Here is an 18,287-nt window from a genome sequence, read left to right as displayed (position 1 = left end):
ATCTAATTTGTGCAGTTTTGTCTGTGAATCTAGGCATGTTAATTCAAAACAGGCATTTGCTCTAACTGATATTACATGGCTTGCTGTGCAACCATTAGTCTCTGTGGCATAGTCAGTAAGTGTTGTGACATGTACCTGAAAGGTTGGAGGGTTCCCGCCAATTCTCCAACTTCAAAATTCAAAATGTTTTGTGAAAAGAATTACAATTTTAATGACCGTAGCCACCCAACCCTGTTTCTAAAATGAAAAAAACTACCGGGACGGAGGATGATTGTCCCGGGAAAACCGGGACGTCTGGTCACCCTAGCATAAATCTCAAGGTTTTTGATTTTCAAATGTAAGCCGGTATGCCCGTGGCATGTCCCGTATCCTTTTCCTGCGCATGCGCTATTAAACGCTGTCTAGGCGCTCTGCGTGTTTCTCGTCGGCGCGCAAGACTGGAATAGGGCATTCTTTTCCTACGCATGCGCTGTTGATGCCGTCCCGGAGCTATGCATAGGCAAGAATACGGAGTTTACTATATTACTGCGCATGCTCCGATGATGCAATTCGGGTTCGCCCTCGGCCATCTGCACAGTACACAATCACTGAGCATGAGCCATAATTCACCCATGCGCAGTTCATCATGCTTTCTCTGCGCATAATTTTTATTTTTTTGGAATACCGTTTTTTTTTTCTTTGCGCATACTTTTGTGGCTAGTGTCTCAACGCTCGGCATGTGTTGTGGGTGTCTCGGAGCTCGGAGCTCGTCATGGGTGATGTCACCTCTGAGCATGCGTACTAAGTTCAGTCATGCATGCTCATGTGAGCAGTGTCTTTGTCTGTTCTTTGGTTTTGAGCCCCGGACCCAGGCAGTCTGCAGTCATTCTCAGATTTATCGGAACTCATATTGCCCTGAGGTGCCGCCTCTTACAAATGTTACGGAATTGCACGTGCAGCCCCGGGCAGGGCCCGTTACCTTCCATAGGGTTCTACAGCGCCTTTAAGCGCCACGGCTGTGTCGCAGCGCTATACATCACGCAGGTAAAATTAATAACTGGTCATTCTCTAGCAACGCTCCTGCTCTGATCGCTCTCGGTATCAGTGGGTTCCTCTCCCGCTCCCCCATGCAAACATCAGATCCCACTCACTGGGTGTTAGAAAGGCCTTCTGCAGGGGGTGGGGGTGTAGTGGGCATCTGCACAGAGTGGGGGTGTAATGGGCATCTGCACGGGGTGGGTGTAATGGGCATATGGACGGGGTGGGGGTGTAGTGGGCATCTGCAGGGGGTTGGGGTGTAAGAGCATCTGCAGGGGGTGATGGTGTAATGGGCATCTACACAAGGGCCGTGTAGTGGGCAACTGCAGGGGGTAGGGGTGTAATGGGCATCTACACAAGGGCCGTTTAGTGGCTGTTGGCGGTCTCGTGTGGGCCGCCTCCGTGAGCCCCCCACCCCCTGTAGAACAGAGACACGGAGACGTGGATGTTGTCGGTGTGGGCTCCCCGGTGAACTGACGTCACCAGGAGCCGCCCCGTTTATTTAAACAGGCACGCGACGGAGTTGACGTCACTCCGTCGCGTGCGGACCCTTAAAGGGGCAACGCCACACTCCTCCTTTTCCATAACAACAAATTGGAAATAGGAGTACATAACTAGCACACATCTAGAACACATAACACTCTATAAGTTTCAACAAAACCCCCATTTATTGGCAGCCACCCCGGATCCCCCGTGTGTGCCTGTCATGGCCTGACCATTCGTCCCCGGTCAGCCTCCCCGCTCAGTCCGTAACATAGTCACTGAGACGGGCAGGTTTCCCACGCCCTGATCTCAGGGGGTACCTCCTGCCGCCGTCTCGGGCTGGTGTTCCGGGGGTGGGTCCGCCTCGAGCCGGCGACTCCACTACGGCGCTTTCTCCCCCACCTTCATCCAAAACGCCTTCACTCTCTCGGCTGTCCGGGTCGTCCACTCGGGATTCACCAATCTTCCTGAAGAAGGACGCATTCCTGGTTACTGATGACGTTCCATCTGATGCAGTCACCATTGACCCCTTGACTGCCACCACGTCCAGGGGAGCGGGCTCGTATGTGAGTGACAATTTTCCATGGGGATGGCGATTTCTCACCAGCACCTCATCCCCAAGAGCAATGTGTGGGGGTCTGAGCCCCCTCCGGATGTTCTCCATCTGCGTCCTGACCTGTCTGTCCTCTTCCACCTGCTCATTGTTGATGACGGCGGGGTCTCGGTCCCCCAGTTCCGGTATGACATCTCTCGGGCACCGCTGGAATAGTGCTTCGGCCGGGGCCACCCCCGTAGACGAGTGAGGGGTGGTGCGATAGCCTCGTAGAAATACGTACAGAGCCCTCTTCAGACACTCCCCTTTTCCATGGGCAATGCGGAATACCTTGTTGAGGGTGCGCATCATTCGCTCGGCCTCCCCGTTGGCACGGGGCCACAGTGGGGTGACCCGTCGGTGTTGAATGCCATACTCTTTCATGAGCTCGGCGAAGCTCTCCCCCTGGAACGGGGCTCCGTTGTCCGAGCACAGCACAGAGGGGAGGCCATGAGTGGCAAAGATCTTTTCCAGCGCCACCACCACGTTCTCAAACGCCACTGAGTCTATGAACTCAACTTCCGGGTACCTCGACCACTCGTCTACCACCACAAGAAAATGCGTGCCTCTGGAGGTAGACCCCGAGTCGGCGTGCACCACCTCCCACGGCCGAGTCCCGCGGGGCATTGTTTCAATGGACGGTTCTTTCAGTGCCGGGGCCGCCGCCTGACACCACACACAAGAGGCCACGAACGCCTCCACCTTCCGCTCCAGCTCAGGAAACCACACCTTCTGCCGGAGGCGAGCTTTGGTCTTGGGAGCCCCTTGATGACCCTGGTGTGCTAGCGCGATGACCTGCGCCACTTTGGCCTGGGGCACCACAATCCTTTCCCCTCTTAGTAGCAGCCCGGACTCGGAGAATGTTAGCTCCTCTCTCACTCTCCACAACTGCTCGAGAGTGACCCGGGCCTCACACGTTCTTCGCTCCACCGCCTCCAGCACTGTCTTCCAGGCACCCTTCTGCATGGCCTCCCTCAAGATGGAGAAACACTCGTCATTTTTCGACGCCGCCTCTAGTTCTTCCACCTGCATGGAGTTGGGTGTCGCAGTCTCTACAACTAGGCAGACGTGTTCGTCAGCTTCCTCCGCCGACGCCGACTCCTGCGAGTCGTTCCTGGGGTGACGAGATAGGTAGTCCGCCGCATTGTTGGCGCCGGGACGATAAGTCAATGATACCCCGTACTCCAGCAGGGCGAGCATCTACCGCTCAATCCTTACTGGCGGGCGAGATGACGAGCCCGCCATGATCGGCAGCAGCGGCTTGTGGTCCGTGACCACGGTCACGGGACGCCCCAGAATGTATAGGCGGAAGTGTCGACAGCCCCACAGCACCGCCAGGGCCTCCCTCTCGATTTGAGAGTATCGTTGTTCAGTGTCAGACAGGGCCTTGCTGGCGTAAGCTATCGGCCGGACCTCCTGGTCTTTTCCCACTTGTGTGAGCACCGCCCCTAGCCCATATGGGCTGGCGTCAACCACGATCTCCGTCTGCAGGCATGGGTCAAAGAATGCCATGGTGTCATGCGCCGCCAATGCCCCCCGAATGTCGTCAAACGCCGCCTGTTCCAGAGGGCCCCACTGCCAGGGGGTGTCCTTCTTGGTGAGCGCCCTCAGGGGCTCAGAGCGGGATGCGAGATTTCTGATGAACCGGCCGCAGTAAGTGACCATCCCCAGAAAACTCCTCACCTCCGCAACATTTTCAGGCGGGCGCGCCTCCTTGATGTCTCTCACTTTGCGGGGATCTGGTGACACCCCATCAGCCTTGAACACGAACCCAAAGAATTCGATCTCCGTCTTCAGAAATTCGCATTTGTCCTTATGCAAAGTGAGACCCAGCAGACGTAGCCGTTCAAAAGTCCTGGACAGGCGTGCCAGGTGCTCTGTTTCGGACTTGGCGTACACCAGGATATCATCGCTGATATTGAGGACACCCTCCAGATCCGCCAGTGCACCTCTTATTATGTTTTGAAAAACCTCCGCTGCCGAGGACACCCCAAAGCTTAGTCTTTTATATCGGTAGAGCCCCCGTTGTGTGGTAAAGGTAGTGATGTATCTGGATTCGGGGTGCAAGACCACCTGATGATAGCCCGATCTCAGGTCGAGTTTGGAGAAAAATCTTGCACCCTGCAGCTCTGCAATGATGTCATCGATGGTGGGGGTGAGGTGTCTCTCCCTCTTTATGGCCTTATTGGGCAGTCGCATGTCCACACAGATTCTCACAGCATCGGGTTGTTTAGGCTTGCGGGCAATGACGATGGGGGACACCCAGGGGGTGGGTCCATCCACCTTTTCGATTATTTCCAACCCCACGAGATTGTCAAGCTCACGATCCACCAGGTCCCTGAGATGGAACGGAACCCGTCGGTGCTTCAGCGCCACTGGTTGTATGGATTCGTCGATATGGAGCCGGACCGGCTCACCCACCAGCTGTCCAATGCCCTCAAACAGGGACCCATGTTTGGCCAGGAGGACCTGGATGTCCTCCAAGTATACTGCATAGGCGAATGTGACGATACCCAGTGCCTCCGCCGCGGCACAGCAGAGCAGGGTGTTATCGCTCACCGGTGTCACGTAGAATCGAGCCCGTATGTGTGAGTCCCCATACTGCACACCGGCCACGAAAACACCATCCAGAGGTAAAGGCCGGTCCCCGCCGAAAGTGAATATGCGTGCCCTTGGCGCCGCCAGCGCAGGCGGGGCCAGCATGGTCTTGTAATGCTGGCGGGCCATTACATTTACCGATGCGCCAGTGTCCACTAGCATCGGCACAGAGTCTCCATTCACCAGCACATTGCACCTGGGTTGTCTCTTGGAGCGGGACTTAAGCATGCTCACGCTGGACACGAAAAACACGTTCTCCTCATCATCGTCCTCCTCCTCGTCCTCCTGGGGGGCTCCTTCGTCCCCTTGGTCCACTTGGGCAACGTTGGAGGCCCTCTGGGGGCGGAAGAAACCGGCTCGAACTGGTCCTCTTGGCACTACCTTGGGCGCGGCCGATTTGCACATTCTTGCGAAATGGTCAGGGCTCGCACATCTGCCACATTTGACACCCATGGCCGGACACTCTGCGGGGTGTGGGAGATCATAGCCACACTTCGAGCACGGGACATTCGACCCCTGTGCGCGCTGACTCTGATTGTTCAAAGGGCACCTTGACCCGCGGCCTCTTCCGACCGCGCAGATCTCTTCCAACTTGGCTGGGCGAACCCCCTGCTTCCATCCTGGTTGCACGCAGTTCAGAGACTTCGTGGCACCTCCCCAGTTCTAGGATGCGAGGGAGGGTGATGCCCGGCTCACGCAGGATCTGGCGTCTCAGCTTCCCCGAGCTGCATCCCTGAATGAGTTGGTTCCTGATCATGACATCGGGGTCATTCCAGGCACACATTGCTGCCAGACGCCGCAGCCGCCCAAAGAATACATCCAGAGTCTCGTCATCTTTTTGGCGGGCCGTACCCATAAGGAAGCGTTCATAGTCCGCATTGGCCATTGGCAGAAAATGATTATGGAGCGCCTCTTTGGCCGCCGCAAACGATCCATCCACCGGCTGTAGGGACATAAATACCTCATGCACCGCCGGGCCAGCGGAGTACAGTAGGGTGGCCAGCTTGCCGTCGTCCGTTGTTTCCATTGTGGCCCTGAAATACATTTCCAGTCTATCCATCCACATCTTCCACCTCTGTCCAAGGCCAGATGGAGCACCTGAGATATCAAACTCAGGCATTGGTTGCAGGGACCCCGGTGGTTTCGGCGGAGGGACAGGTGGAATCACAGGCGGTGCCTGACCCACAACAGCAGGAGGAGCAGCAGCAGCAGCAGCAGCAGCAGCAGGGTCCATAGTGGAGAGCGCACAGGCACCCCAAAAGATTGACAAGAAAGGGGCCGCAACTCACCACCAGCCGTGACTTTTGCGGAGGTATCACCTCAGCCAGCCTGCCGACAATGATGTGTCCAAAAATTGAGTAGAGGAAGAGACCCCTATCTAACCAGCAGGCCTCCCACGGAGTCTCTCAGCCTCTGCTCGACGAAATTAGCATAAATTGTCAAAATTTTTCCATGAAATTGACATGTGCTGTGTCCAGCGATCATCCGCCGCTGAAATGTCCAAAAATTAAACCCGGATGGCTCACCGACGCTTCGTTACGAAGCCGTGAGTCTCCAAGGCCTATTCATCAAAATGGCCGCCGGCCGCGTGCGTCGCTTCCTTCTCTGCGGTGTTCGGAGTTCGTCGCGCGCTCACAATCGATCATCTGCGTCGCGTCGGAACTCCGCCGCATTTCATGGAAGCGATCCCGGTCTCGTCGCCACTGTTGGCGGTCTCGTGTGGGCCGCCTCCGTGAGCCCGCCACCCCCTGTAGAACAGAGACACGGAGACGTGGATGTTGTCGGTGTGGGCTCCCCGGTGAACTGACGTCACCAGGAGCCGCCCCGTTTATTTAAACAGGCACGCGACGGAGTTGACGTCACTCCGTCGCGTGCGGACCCTTAAAGGGGCAACGCCACAGTGGCCATCTGCAGGGGGTGGGGGTGTAATGGACATCTACACAAGGGCCGTTTAGTGGCCATCTGCAGGGGGTGGGGGTGTAATGGACATCTACACAAGGGCCGTTTAGTGGTCATCTGCAGGGGGTGGGGGTGTAATGGACATCTACACAAGGGCCGTTTAGTGGTCATCTGCAGGGGGTGGGGGTGTAATGGGCATCTACACAAGGGTCGTGTAGTGGGCATCTGCACGGGGTGGGGGTGTAATGGGCATCTACACAAGGGCCGTGTAGTGGGCAACTGCAGGGGGTAGGGGTGTAATGGGCATCTACACAAGGGCCGTGTAGTGGGCAACTGCAGGGGGTAGGGGTGTAATGGGCATCTACACAAGGGCCGTGTAGTGGCCATCTGCAGGGGGTGGGGGTGTAATGGGCATCTACACAAGGGCCGTGTAGTGGGCAACTGCAGGGGGTAGGGGTGTAATGGGCATCTACACAAGGGCCGTGTAGTGGGCAACTGCAGGGGGTAGGGGTGTAATGGGCATCTACACAAGGGCCGTGTAGTGGGCATCGGTACAGGGTGGGGGTGTAATGGGCATCTACACAAGGGCCTGTGTAGTGGGCATCGGTGCAGGGTGCTGTGCAATGGAACCAAATGTGGCCCCGGATTTGTGCTTCCTAGTGGCCCCATGTTAACATATATTGGTAGTTTTGTAACAAATTCGTGACTTCATCCCACTTAAAAGTGGCCCATGGTACAGAGGCCCACTGGGATATGCTGTGGGCATCTGTACAGGGGGCTGTGCTGTGGGCATCTGTACAGGGGTCTGCACAGAGGGCGCCTGTGCAGAGGACTCTGCTGTGTGTGTCTGCAAGGCAGCAGTAGGCCGTGGGCATCTATACGGGGGGCTGTGCAGTGGTCATCTGTAGGGGCTGTGCAGTGGATGTTTGCTAAGGAGGTTATGCAGTGGAAGTCTGCAAGGGGGGCTATGCAGTGGCCAGCTCTACATGGGACTGTGCTGTGGGTGTCTGCAAGGAGGCAATATGCAGTGGGCATCAGTACAGGGGCTGTGCAGTGGGTGTCTGCAAACGGGGGTTATGCAGTGGACGTCTGCAAGGGGGGATATGGAGTGTGTAGCTCTACATGGAACTGTGCTGTGGGTGTCTGTAAGGAGGCAATATGAAGTGGGCATCATTACAGGGGCTGTGCAGTGGGCATCTGTATGGGGGCTCTGCAGTGTGCATCTGTACGTGTGCTGTGCAGTGGGTGTCTGCAAGGGGGTTATGCAGTGGGCAGCTCTACATGGGGCTGTGCAGTGGGCATCTGTACGTGTGCTGTGCAGTGGGCAGCTCTACATGGGGCTGTGCAATGGGCCTCTGTATGGAGGCTCTGCAGTGTGCATCTGTACGTGTGCTGTGCAGTGGGCAGCTCTACATGGGGCTGTGCTGTGGGCAGCTCTACATGGGCTGTGCAGTGGGCCTCTGTATGGGGGCTCTGCAGTGTGCATCTGTACGGGTGTTGTACAGTGGGTGTATGGAAAGGGGGGTTATGCAGTGGCCACCTCTACATGGGGCTGTGCTGTGGGCAGCTCTACATGAGGCTGTGCAGTGGGCATCTGTATGGGGGGCTCTGCAGTGTGCATCTGTACGTGTGCTGTGCAGTGGGTGTCTGCAAGGGGGTTATGCAGTGGGCAGCTCTACATGGGGCTGTGCAGTGGGCATCTGTACGTGTGCTGTGCAGTGGGCAGCTCTACATGGGGCTGTGCTGTGGGCCTCTGTATGGAGGCTCTGCAGTGTGCATCTGTACGGGTGTTGTACAGTGGGTGTCTGGAAAGGGGGGTTATGCAGTGGCCACCTCTACATGGGGCTGTGCTGTGGGCAGCTCTACATGAGGCTGTGCAGTGGGCATCTGTATGGGGGGCTCTGCAGTGTGCATCTGTACGTGTGCTGTGCAGTGGGTGTCTGCAAGGGGGTTATGCAGTGGGCAGCTCTACATGGGGCTGTGCAGTGGGCATCTGTACGTGTGCTGTGCAGTGGGCAGCTCTACATGGGGCTGTTCAGTGGGCTTCTGTATGGAGGCTTTGCAGTGTGCATCTGTACGTGTGCTGTGCAGTGGGCAGCTCTACATGGGGCTGTGCAGTGGGCATCTGTACGTGTGCTGTGCAGTGGGCAGCTCTACATGGGGCTGTGCTGTGGGCCTCTGTATGGAGGCTCTGCAGTGTGCATCTGTACAGGTGTTGTACAGTGGGTGTCTGTAAAGGGGGGTTATGCAGTGGCCACCTCTACATGGGGCTGGGCAGTGAGCATCTGTACCAGGGGCTGAGAGATGGGCATTTGCAGCACCCATCTGTGAGGTCCCCGGGACGGCTGAATGGTGCCTGGGCCCGGCCAGGCTACTGCCCCGGCCTCTCCTGCCCCCAATCCTTTTTCTATGATGACTTTTTTGCACGTGTTGCACCCCATCACCTGCACCTGCCCTGGCAATACAACCTCAGTGGCTCACTTTTGGCAGCCACCAGGGTCGGACTGGGGCATAACATTGGCACGGGCACCAATGAAAAAGTGGCCCATAGTTGCAAATGGAATTTGCATTACGTTTTTGATTAAATGTAATGCAAATTGTGCAATTTTTAAAGTATATTTATTCAGCAACAATGGTCAAAACTGCTAGTTGCATAGTGAAGTAACTCACCAAAGTGGCACACTTCAACCAAAAAAACTGGGCCACACTAGCATTTTGAGTTTTTGCGAAGTTCTTGAATCACGATGTAATAAAAACCTGTTTCATTTGTATAGCATTGACATTGGGTACAAGTTAACCGTCAAATGTAGTTTGGGAGTGTCATGTATGCCAAGGGTGGGGGGCACATTGTAGTGTTTCGCCCTGGGCATCACATGGACTAGAAACTGCCCTGGGTGGATAGTCTCCTTTTTATCTCCCTGGGACCTCGAATGCTACGTTTTTAAATGTGAAATATGTCTTTTAGGGAATAATTGGGCAATCATTTGCTGTATGTGAGTGACCGGCGACTATTCACTCCTCTTTTGGTGAGAAAGTGATCATCTTTTTTGGCCAAGTGTTAAGTTGTCTCTGCTTGTTCTTCATAAACATCCAGTGAATCCTGTCTTGTTTGTGTGATGGAAGATGCATTACTGGGCGGGGAGAGGAGAATGGCAGCTCCTCTTTGGACGTTTCGATTATATATGGTTATAGGATGTCTTGTGTTTGTAGTATTTACTTACATAATGTTTTCCATTTCTAGATCTAGACACACTATTGTGTCATCCTTCTCTACAAAACGTAAGAAGCACAGGCACCAAAAGGTAAATAACTGCTGTAGTGTGTTTCTCTACAAAGGTTGTTATGCTTCTGAGATAACCTGTCTCCCACGCTTACTTCCTGGACCCCTTATATCTCCTTCTCTCCTGTCTTGTCTCCCTTCCTGCCTCTTCCTGGAAGTGTTGTCCAGATCCAAGTTTAGGGTTCAGGTATGTCGCTCAGTGGACTAGTGCATTCTCTAGAAGGATCCGTGCATCTGACCTCATAGTCACTGGTCCACCCAGCCCTTCACCCACCCAAGATTAACTGAATGAGTACCACTGAGTTGTGTAAACATGAACATCTGTTACATTCTGTCTATAACACCAAAATACATCAGTGTGTGTGTGTGGGAGGGGGTGGGTGCACTCTACAAATACACCCATTATGTTATGTCAATCCCTTCCTCTGGGCCTTCCTATTAAACTAATTTGGTAAGTCACTATTGAATCTGCATGGTGGATCTCAGCACTTTGCTATAGGGGGTGGAGGAGTGGAGTTCTACTCGTGAATTAAATAGGCCCATTGATAGCTACACCTAGTGTGTGTTGTTCTTTTTGCTGATCACCTGGGGAGCAAGGGGTTGATGGTAAAGCCTTAATCGGGGAGGGGGGGGGGGCGGGGGGGGCCTGAACGAAGCGGACCACCAGGTCTGCACTTTGGTGGGTGTTGTTTTCTGTCTAGGCATGATTGAGTGAGCGTTCTGGAGGGGAATTGAGAGCATGCGGTAGAATCGATGAAAAGGATGGTACAGAGTGCAGAAGTATGACAGACCCACACTCCCCTTGCCTGGCCACCCACTAGAGGGGCCACAGCATGAGGTATTTGAAAAGGAAGCCCTTGCGCTTGTGAAGGGAGGTGAGTTAAGGACAGTGACATGCCCGCTTGCACACGTTCGTGAATGGTTAGCAAGTCAGGTGAGCTGAGTATTACAGGCTCCTGAACTCATCTGTATCCCTTATTTATTAACTTCTTGTATCCAGTTATGGGATATAATGACTAACTCGCATTGTTAGGTGGTAGGGCCCGGTATTGGCTAGCGTCCCGTGTGCATTCGGCCCACTTTGAAGCACTCTCCCACACATTGCCCTGGGAGTGAAGCTCCAAGATGTGGCTCCATCAAGTGGGCCTAGGTCTTCATCAAGTCCTTACAGCTCACACCCTGAAGATACTGTTGCTGACAGCAGCATGATTCAGTCATAACATGTCATAAAACATATCGAGCCCTGCATGACGTGCTATGTGAGTGATCTAAAATCCTTATATTGCACCATCCTGGCAGGAGGGGTGAGTGATTGAGACTATATCCATTAATGCCTCAATCACTGATGTGACAAAGCCTTTATGTGAAAGTATAGCATTAAGAGTCTTGGCTTTAGGCCAGAGTAACTGGCCCTTGGTGTTATGGTACCACCTGCTGGGGAGGAGCTTAGATATTTTAGAACTGGTATATTTTCTTTTCAGGAATAATCTTGCTCTCTTCCACATTCTAGCACTCGCCTCACTGTAAATCATGATGTAGTCAATTACATGTGAAAGTGAGCAGCAAAGATAGGTAAACCTACTCGTTCCAAGCAGGCGAAATCCAGATTATTTTTAAAAATGTTTTGCTATCTTGGGAGCTTTGCTTAAAATGGCTGCTGATTTCTGTCCTCTCATTGTCCTTCTCGACGTTCCTCAGCCGCCATGTGCTTCTCGGTTCCGTTCTTTTCCTCTTCTTGGACTTCCACATTCTACTCTTCACCTTCTACCAAGACCAATTGGGAGAGCGAATATCATGAGCTGAAGAAATAATTTGCCAACAAACTGGAAAAAAGAGACTGTTTGGCAAATTGTGACACCAGTCAACCAGTTTCAATGTAGAGCTCCTCAGTGACGTGTAACTATCATCTTGCTCTACGTCTGAGGCCTTCCCCAAAAGTTCTAATAAAGGGCACTTGGGCTTTGGTCTCGATTTGGAGTGAAATGCTGCTCAAATCTACCAGAGTTGCCTACACACCAGGACTGCCTTTCTTTGTTGCTTGTCCATGAGTCTTATGTTATGGACCACCCCAGAACCAGGTCTAAATTCTGTTTGGAATTTATCTAACCACTATGTAGATAGTCTGCCCATTTCTGTGTTTCATTGAATAAAAAGGAAGTTAACATGTTGCCTGTTATGTCGAGCATTGATAGCCTGTAGTTTGAGGGTTCTGTAAATGTACCTTTCTTGAAGACCAGAACTAATGCCGATTTCCTCAAAGATGCAGGTTTGACACCCTCCGCACATACCTCGCTGAACATAATCTTCAATATCGTGGTCCAAGCCTTGTGATCTTCCTCAACACATACCTTGCTGAACATAATGTCCAATATCAGGGTCCAAGCCTCAGGATCTTCCTCCACACATACCCTGCTGAACATAATCTCCAATATCGGGGTCCAAGCCTTGTGATCTTCCTCCACACATGCCCTGCTGAACATAATCTCCAGTATCGTGGTCCAAGCCTTGTAATATTCCTCCATACATACCTTGCTGAACATAATCTCCAATATCTTGGTCCAAGCCTTTGGATCTTCCTCAACACATACCTTGCTGAACATAATGTCCAATATCTTGGTCCAAGCCTCTGGATATTCCTCCACACATACCTAGCTGAAAATACTCTCCAATATCGTGGTCCAAGCCTCGTGATCTTCCTGCACACATGCCTCGCTGACATAATCTCCAAAATCATGGTCCAAGCCTCGGGATCTTCCTCCACACATACCCATCTGAACATAAGCTCCAATATCGGGGTCCAAGCCTATTGCTCTTCCTCCAGACAAACCTTGCTGAACATCTCCAATATTGGGGTCCAAGCCTCGTGATCTTCCTCCAGACAAACCTTGCTGAACATCTCCAATATTGGGGTCCAAGCCTTGTGATCTTCCTCCAGACATACCCTGCTGAACATAATCTCCAATATCGGGGTCCAAGCCTCGTGATCTTCCTCCACACATACCCTGCTGAACATAATCTCCAATATCGGGGTCCAAGCCTCGTGATCTTCCTCCACACATACCCTGCTGAACATAATCTCTGATATCGTGGTCCAAGCCTCGTGATCTTTTTTTGAATACTATGTTTGCAAGTCCCTTACGACCTGGATCGTGAGATCCTTTGAACTTGGCTATTTTGTTCAGTATATCATCCTTGTCTGTTACAATGTTGAAGCCTCCAGGTTCTTTATATCTTCAGCGTCAACTCTGGAACTTACAAAGTTCTGGGGTATATAGTCGCACCACTGTGAAGAACTGACAGTTAACTATTAAGTGGTCTTTACCAGCCCTTGTTTTTCCCAAGAGTTTCCACATTTTCTTGTGGTCCCTGGTATTGATCACCTTGACTAAATGTTGCCGTTGCACATTTTTGTGTGAGGTGCGCCAGCATTTAGTGAAGTCTGTCTGCGGTTAAGGGTGGCTGTTCGGAACCGCAGGCTGTTTTAAGCAGAAGGTTATTTGTACCTAGAGGCTGTGTTGCTGCAGGTGGTCTATTTCAGGCACTCTGAAGAACGCCTGCAGCTGACTTTCTCACTTTCTGACATCCAGCCTCATATCAAGCCCACAACGGGTGAAGGGCGTTGTGTCTGGCGCTGCCAGGGTTTCTGTGCAGCAGCATTCTTTGTCATCTTTTCCGGGGAACTCCCGCCCATGTTACTACATCTGTGGTTTGCTGTTTGTTGCCTCGCCCTGTGCGTATTTGCTTCCTCTACACCCTCCACCCCCGCCTGGCTATTCATTCTTTGTTTGACCTGCTTGCATGTGGCCGTAGGTCCGCTGGTCTTGGACCATGACTATGCTTTGATCGAAACAGAACTTGGACTAGGATTGGAGCCCTGTAGGCACAGGGTGTGGGTGGGGAGAAGGACAATGGCGGCCCCTTGAGCTCTGGGGCGTGCCTCGTCTTGTTGCCCAGTAGTACTGCTCCTGGAGTGCTATGCGGAGCTAGAGCCGGTTGTTCTCTGTGCTTAACCTGGCTTTACCTGAGAGTGATTAGACATCTAATGCCAGCTCGACTTTTGGGAAAAGCTCACTGCTGTGTTGTTTGCACTGTCCATGTACTTGTATCTTTATTGCATGTGATTGTCCACGCAGCTGAGTACCATTAACAATATACACAACAAGCCGTATTTATTCTGTGTGCCCCGAGTGCCTAGAGTTCCCAGACTGCAAAGCAAAGAAGGAACATGACTAAAAGAAAAGCTGGGAGGTCCCCGAATAATAGCACGGCAGTCAAGCGAGACTCAATTTTTGTCACTCGGAAATAGCCGGCTTGCTCCTTTCCATAATATCGAACCTCAAGCCCACCCCAATGGCAAGGCCGGGTGGAGGGAGGAGTGAGGGGAGAGTAAGGAAGGTGGGTTCCAACTGTTGTTCTGACCTCCTGTCTGTAGCAAGCAGCGAAGTGGCCCCCTCCGAGCCCCGCCTATGTCAGGGACATTTGCTGCCTGTGAACTCTGTGGAAGAGATGCGAAAACTAGAACAGGGCAGCACGAGGGCCTCTAAAATTACGCTTGCGACCCTGACTGAGGTGTGGAAAATTCTACCGGGGTACAAAGTTCCAAATCGGCCAGAAGAACACGGGGTGGGGCGATCTTTTAACTTGCTATTCAACTAACCTCCTTTCCCTACTGCCTTACCACTTCTCCACTATGACTGTACCTGTAACTAGCTCCTAGATGTCCATGGGCTTTGTGCGCTGCTATAAATGCACAAATAAAATAAATTCAAGTGGAGCAAAACCATTCTCAGCATGAGAGGTCCCACGTGGGACGTAACGATGCTTATGCTGCCACCACCGGCATCGACGTAGAGATGTCTTATCCCCCGGAAGTAGTGATGTAGCTGTGCCGTGTCCACAGTAGCGCACTTACGGAAGGATAATGAGGCTCAAACTGAAAGCTTTGCATACAGTGGTTGATGATCTGATGAAGTGTCGACCCCTGGGCTGGTCTCCCTCTTCCTCTTGAAGTGGGCCACCTTGCCTCTTCTTTCCTGACCTCTACCTGTAAGCTTCTCTTCCTCAGAGACTTGAATATTCTTCTTGATTCTCCTGATGCAGCCACGTAACTCTTCCACAACCTCTTACTTTCCCTCCCCATTCTTCCCTTTGGTCCGACTCACTTAGCCAGGCACACCCTGGATGCGCTCATCTCTACGGACATCCCTTTCTCTCATTAGCCACACTGGGGATTTTGGTGGGGTGCTAGGGCTAAACATACTTTGAAATTTGCCCTCTCTGACTTCAGTTAGCCCCCTACATGCCCGACTTCAGACCTCATCCTTCGGACTAAATTTCATGTCGCCGTTTGGACTCACTCACCAGTATCTAGAATAGTGTTCCTTTCTAACATTGCGAACCTCCTCTGCTCCGTCTTTGGGATCTACTCTCAGGTACCCCTTGCTTTTAATTTTTTGTATTGTTTTTTTCTTCTTTTTTGTCCCTTTTTACTTTCTTTTTTTTTCTTTTTCAACCATTGGACCTCCTCTTCGTTAGTCCACCTCATAATACTGGGATGACCACTAACTTTGAACACTCAGTTCTTGAGAGGTCTTGCAGAGGATTCCAAGGTGTTTCCGAACACACAAAGGTGGCTATGGTTTCAGTTGTAACATCTGGCTCTGTCCACTTTTGTTGTTGACCTTAAGAAACGGTTTGAAGGATTTATTACGCAGTCCAATCGGTTAGTAATACAGCAAGGAAATTCTGATTCAAAGCACCCACAGGATAACAGGGAGGGGGACAAGGGGATGAGAAACATAAAAAAATTGTAAATACAGTGGGGGGGCAAACCTACTATGCCTTGTGAGTATTCAGAAAATGCAAGTACAGAATACTCGGGGAGGGGGAATGGGATAGTTGCTGGGGTGCTCATGGGTGAGCAAGAGGTAAAGTGCAATGGGTAAGTGCGAGCCTTCCGTGTGGAGGGTGTGCCGAGGCAAGTGCTCAGAATAGACAGAAGCTGGGGGCGATTCGGTGTGGGAGGTCGGGCCCTGGATACCAAGCAAATGAGATTAGCAGAGGAGAGGGAGGGGGGTGCAAAGAGGATAGTCTTGAGGAGCTTCTGGAATTCAAGAAAGTACTGCTCAAGACGAAGAGGAAGGGGGCTGTTCCAAAGAAGGGAGCCAGCTGAGGAAAGCGATCAACTTCTTGCCTTTTGTTTAGTGAAACGCTTTACACAGAGAGTTGGTACCAGGGGAGCACATGCGTCTAGAGTGGGAATATTTATTAAGAGAGAGTTGCAGATGGTGTGGTCCCTCACCCCAGACTTCTTGGCAATGTCCTGAGTGTGACGGAGGAAGGAGAGAGAGAAGTCGAAGATGACTTCAAGGTTTTCCAGCATGGGGTCTGGCATGTATTCACGTGCTCATGAATATTCCCCTTCAAGCTGGGTACCTGCGGTAAAAGTAAAAACAATTTCACTTACAAACTGTATTTCTCCTCTAAACCAATCACTGTATTCTCCCTAAGCCCCTCTCCTGGCATCCATCTTCAGATTTTTACTGCACGTTCAAGTGTTGGGAATCCTCGAGTTTTGCTCCGTGAGCTATTCTACATTTCTTTTTGCTCTTTTCGAGGAAAAAGTCCTATTTTTGTCAGAGCCTGTGTGCTCTTTCTCTCCATCGGCCAACAAGCAGGGACCCGTTTGTCAGCGAATTTCAATGTCCCTCAAGCGCAAGGATCATCGAGTTTCGTCGAAGTTTCCAGAAGGCCATCGGGCCTACTCCGCACTCCTGACCATGTCAGAAGAGAAGGAGGGAAGCTCCCTTTTCAAGCTCTGCTCCAGATGCGGACTGCAGTATATGTTTGTGAGGGACAAACACCTTCAGTGCCTCTACTTTCAGCTGGCCCACAAGGAGATTGCGAAATCTGCCTGGATTTCTCTAAGAGAACAATGAAGGATCGTCACAGTAGGCTGGTGGCGTGGCTCAGTGCCAAGGCATTTGCCCCGTGCCCGAGCCAGGGACATGCCTCACCCAGGACTGGTCGGTCCGAGGAGCAGGCTTCTAAGTCCTTTGAGATCGCTCCATCCGTATGGGTCCAAGACAAAGCCAAACACTGAAAGTTTTCGTCGGGGTTTCTGCACAAGAGGGCTCGGCGATGGGCAGCGTGTGATCATTATCTCCAGCCTTCGATCCAGCTCCTCCTCAAAAAGGAAGTCGCCCAACCCAGCTAAGCTGTGGGACAGGCCCTAGAAGCCTAGTGTGGAAGAATGGTGGCCAGCCTACCCAAAAAGGCCCAGGCGGCGCAAGAACTGTCGTCGGCGATCAAGCTGGTAGCAGCCACTCTCACAAAGGTCTAAGAGGCTGACCCAGGGAAGGTACCCCCGATGGATCCCAGGGTATCCCTACCCCCATGGCAGTAGAAAAGACACTGGAAGAAATGATGCCGTTGCTGAGCCCAATTCCTACCCCTCGGGATGCAAAAAAGGGGGTGAGGAGGCTACAGGCCTGCCACAAGTCGTACCCCAGGACACATATGTTTCTTCCTCAGACCAGTTGTCCATATACACAATCCAGGAGGACGTGGAGGATGACTAGTAGGCCTACCACTCCAACTCCACAAAGAGATGTATCGCTGGACATCCTTTCGATGACCTACATACGTTGATGTCAGAAATCCAGAAGAGGAAACTCCATCCAACTTCTCCAAATCAGCCTCCACACCGCACTGCATGCCCCCTCCCCAACCCCCAAGGGGGGCAGAACCAGCGACTATGGACGACGATAGCCAGCAGATCGCCGCAGCTAAGGGCATCCCGCTCGATGAGATGGTGTAATTTCATGCCATGGTCGCCAGGGCATCTGATCTCTTTGAGATGACACCCAAGGAGACCAAAAAGGAAGGCTTCCTTTACCAGAGGTGCAAGGCCAAAAGGAAGACCATCATGGCAGTGCCCCTCATATTGAAGAATCCAGGCAAGCGGAATAGGCTTGAGAAAAAGTGCAGGGTGCCGGAGTCCGCATCCAAGTGCCTACAGACGTAACCATCGCTGGACTTGGTGGTGTCGGCGGCTGCAAGGAAGAGGTCGTCTAACCCCTTGTCATCATCCTCGGTTCCTTCCGGACAACGAGGGGAAGAAGTTGCACCATGGGGAGAAAGGTCATCTACTCTGCCGCATCGGCTATCAAGGTGGCCAATGCACTGGTGATCCTGGCCAGATACGACAGGGAGTTATGGTACAAGCGGGCCCGATTCTGCAGTTGCTACCCAACGACATCCGGTGGAGGCAATATCCCTTCTCCAGGAAGGGAAAGTGGTGTCGGACCATGCCATCATGGTGGCCCTAGACATCCGACTGATGGGGGAACTGTGTCTGCCTCCGTCGTCGAGGCTGACTGAAGGCCACCAATTTCCGACAGGATGTCCAAATGATGG

The 18,287-nt window shown here is 52.4% G+C and overlaps 1 pseudogene; it reads left to right on the top strand.

The window, feature by feature from the left end:
* The first annotated feature begins 780 nt into the window (after nucleotides 1-780).
* Nucleotides 781-18,287, top strand: part of LOC138498468 (zinc finger protein 850-like) — a 202,954-nt pseudogene continuing 185,447 nt past the window's right edge.

Source organism: Ambystoma mexicanum, chromosome 5q (assembly GCF_040938575.1).
Source record: "Ambystoma mexicanum isolate Mex_15411 chromosome 5q, UKY_AmexF1_1, whole genome shotgun sequence".
Taxonomy (NCBI): Eukaryota; Metazoa; Chordata; class Amphibia; order Caudata; family Ambystomatidae; genus Ambystoma; species Ambystoma mexicanum.
This window is presented reverse-complemented; position numbering and strand designations above follow the sequence as displayed.